Raw genomic sequence first — 3,722 nt, forward strand, 5'->3', positions numbered from 1 at the left:
CCAATATCTGAGAGAGATCCCTTAGTGCTTGAGTTAGGGGGAAATAAGCTTTTGGACAAAGGTTTTAAACCTTGTTCAAGTTGGTGATCCCCAACCCTCTTCACTTAGGTTGTGTAAGTGAGAGTTTACTTGTGTTTCTATTCTTCATTTTATTCTATTGTTTTCGTTCTTATTCTCTTGTTCTATTTACTTGTATATTTTTTTTAAGAGTTGTAATCTTTTCTTTTGGTCCAAACACTTTATTTTACTTGTAATCTTTTGCTTAGAGTTGTATTCTCACTATTATCTTTGTAACGTCCTACGTTTTCGGGTACCTTTAAACGACTCGGGTCGGGATTTTTCCCCCGGGTTAAGAATATTATTTTAAATAATATTATATTTTGTTTGTAAGTATTCCATGAGTTATTACTAGCCAAAATGTGAATTTTGTGATTTTAAAAGTCAAGATAAGACTTTCGGTCCTGGACCGACACAAAAACCCTGATCGGGTAAAAATCTCGGAAAATAAAATGAAAAATCATGGCAATTATATTTTGGGCATAAAATACATTCATAAAAGTTAAAGTTTGGTCAAAAATAATAAACCTAAAAGAAAATGGAAATTTTAAGGCATTTTGTGTTAAATGCCTAATTTTGCCGAAATGGGGAATTTTATTCCATGAATGGACCTTAGGTTAAATTTTATTATGTGATTAATTAAATTAAATGTGAGAGACATTTACTTTAATTAATTAATGTTAAGTTTGGTGATTAAAACTTAATAAGAGTGAAAAATGTGTCAAAAGCCAATTTGGACTTTTCTTCTTATGAAACATTTATTAACCTTTAAAAAAAAATTATATAAAACATAGATAAAATTTAAAAGGGTGGCCGGCCATGTGGTATTTTAGAGTGGTGTGAACCCAATTTTATAAAGATTAAATCCCATTTAATGAAGAAGTCAAGTGGGCAAGTGGGTAGAAAAGCACTCAAGTACTTTGTGTGATATTTTGAAGAGTTTTGTGAGCAATTCTAACTCTAAGAACCGACCACTCTCCCTCTCTCATTCACTCATCTGATTTTTGAAGACCTCTCAAAGTGTTCCCTCAATATTCAACCTCAAGAACACCAAGGAAAACTTGGAGGCTAAGTCTTGGTCTAGGAAGTATTTTCCCTAAGGTAAAGCTTCACTAATCTAGGCTTTTGTAAAGTTTTAAGCATAGAGCTTCAAATAGCTAATTAACTATGTTGTTGGGGGAAGTTGGTTAGGGTTTTTGAAAGGTTTTGGAGGAGCCAAAGCTAATAGGAAGGTCCAAACCTTAAGCAAGAACACCAAAGAGGTAAAAAGTTTACTTTTGATGATTTTGTTGTAGGGTTTTTAGTTTTAAGCATTATTTTGTATATTTAATGCTTAAAGTTTCTTATTGGTGATGTAATAAGGTTATGGTAGTTGTTTCATAATATTTATGATGCATGTGTATTGATTTTTGAAAATGGGAACCAAAACCCCCAAGGGTTTTGTAGGATACCCTAAAACAAACATGTTTTGAGCTGTGACTTCCAAGGGGTCAAACAGCCACTGTATATTGTTTTTGTAAAATTAAATTTTACTGTGATGTTTTTGAGATTGAGTACATAAAATTGAGCTTTTGAAACACTAAAAAATGTTTATAAATGAGTAAGTTATGCTATTTCAAAGTTTAGGTAAAAAATTGTTTTTTCGTATTCTTATTTTCGGAACCAAGTTTGGACAGCTACTGTATAGGGCAAATGAACCCAGTTTTTTCTAAAATTTTGTGGACATATTTCTGGCATAACCTATTATTCCACTGTAAAATTTGGTAAGAAAATATTGAACGGTTTGAAAGTTATTAACTGTCAAAGTTTGGAAAAAATAAGGACTTGAAAATAAGGTCATTTTTACCTCATTGTTGGAAAATGATTTCACCAATCAAAAATGCTCATTTTGACCCAAGATTTTACAAAGACCTAAATGGCATAACAAAAATGGAATTGGGAAATTTTAGTAACAATTGGGTAAGTAAATTTCAAGTTATGAACTAACGAAGTATGTAGTTAAAAATGTGAAAAATAGGCTTTTCATACTTAGTGTAAAAATGAGATTTTGGAACATAAGGTAAAAAGTAAAATTTTGCTTATTTCAAGATATAAATTGGTAAGTCTTGAAATCATATTTTCACTAAAATTACCCCTTTGAGTTTAAATGAATTATTTTTATTAAAGAGCTTTTATTCTTTCTAAAAAAATAAGAGATTTAATTTATTAATAGTTAATAAATTAAAAGAGGGTTTAAAACCCTATAATTTGATAAAATAATTAAATGAATTATTTTTCTAGTAAGTAAAATTGATTAATTGATTTTGGAAAATTAATTAGTCAAGATGGGAAATTTTTAACGGTTTTCCTAATTAAGACAAATTAGGCAATTTTCTTAAAACGGTTTTTAGATATTAAAACCTTAAGAAAAATAAAAGGAAAATTTAAGAGTTTATTTTCTTTAAAAATAATTAAGGAATTTATTAGTATTTTCTGGATGTAATACCGGCTAAAATCTTACATATTTTAACCGACTAGTCGAAAGTGCGGGTTAATAGCGATATCTTGAAAGAATAAGATTTTTAGCGGATTGTGTGAAAATACCATTGTGATACCCGAGCCTAGGTATCGAGACCTTAGGATAGGCCTCCCCGAGACTTAGGGTTTAGTCTCGAATATTTTGTATGACTTTCCTTAATAGGTTTAAAACCAAATAAGGATTATAAATCCTTACAAATGACTTTTATTAAAATGACCAAACTGCCCAAAATAATAATAATGAATTATGAGTGCCATAGTTAATCCGAGTATACTGTATGGATAACTACAGTATTGGCTAAGCGTAACTGGACTGAACGTTGGAGGGTGAAAACCTGCTGAGCGCTAAGTACTCCAAGTAAGTCAACTTATATTGTATGGCTGCAACATGAAATGATTATTGTCTTGTATGTTAGTATAGGGATACATGCACATATATAGACTGTCATAGAAAGTTGCTTAGAGACGTTAGTCTAGTGAGTGTTGATTTAGAAAATATGAACGGTAGATGTCCGTCATATCCTAGACGGTTGATCCCCATCACACTGATTGATTTTATTTATGTCCGGCTCATTACCGCGACGAGTGGCCATGAGATGAGGATAAGCTGGTTAAACCTAAGGGCGCCAAAATAAATGGGACCTAGGGGCCCTCATGCTTACTTAATCATTGGACGGTTAGAATCCGAGTAAGTGCTCTGATAAGTTATTCCCGGATAGCAGCCGTGAATATTGGCCATTCAGTGAGGGTGCCTAGAGATACTAGGGGTTTCCAAGATTGAGTGAGGCTGAACACCCTAGGGGCAACTGCTCACCAGCACCACTGATTAACATAGAAGTCTCCGTAAAACCGTGTAAATTGGATTACACTCTTGGATAAGTAGCGATGTCCTAGGTAACACGATAGTTACCCTTGATGAGAATATTTATTGGCTAGATCTTAGTGTGGAGACTCGGTTCTCTTTTACAGATTAGCAATTATGTTGGAGGGCGCGTTACGCCTGAATTGTTGGAAATTGTTGAGCGTTGGTCTCGAATTATATGGTGATATAATATATCTGCTTGCTCTGGGATTTTTTGAGTGCAGGGATATAATTATTGATAAGATATAGTTGTGATATAATATATATGCTTGCTCTGGGATTTTCT

At 32.5% G+C, this 3,722-nt stretch overlaps 1 long non-coding RNA gene across 1 annotated transcript; it reads left to right on the top strand.

Moving 5' to 3' along the window:
* Positions 1-1,032: 1,032 nt before the first annotated feature.
* LOC133800892 (uncharacterized) lies at positions 1,033-2,930 on the top strand. The gene is made up of 3 exons (XR_009876648.1): positions 1,033-1,158; positions 1,241-1,319; positions 2,867-2,930. It is a non-coding gene; the product is annotated as an uncharacterized LOC133800892 (long non-coding RNA).
* Positions 2,931-3,722: the final 792 nt, after the last annotated feature.

The sequence above is a fragment of the Humulus lupulus genome, chromosome 9 (assembly GCF_963169125.1).
Source record: "Humulus lupulus chromosome 9, drHumLupu1.1, whole genome shotgun sequence".
Taxonomy (NCBI): Eukaryota; Viridiplantae; Streptophyta; class Magnoliopsida; order Rosales; family Cannabaceae; genus Humulus; species Humulus lupulus.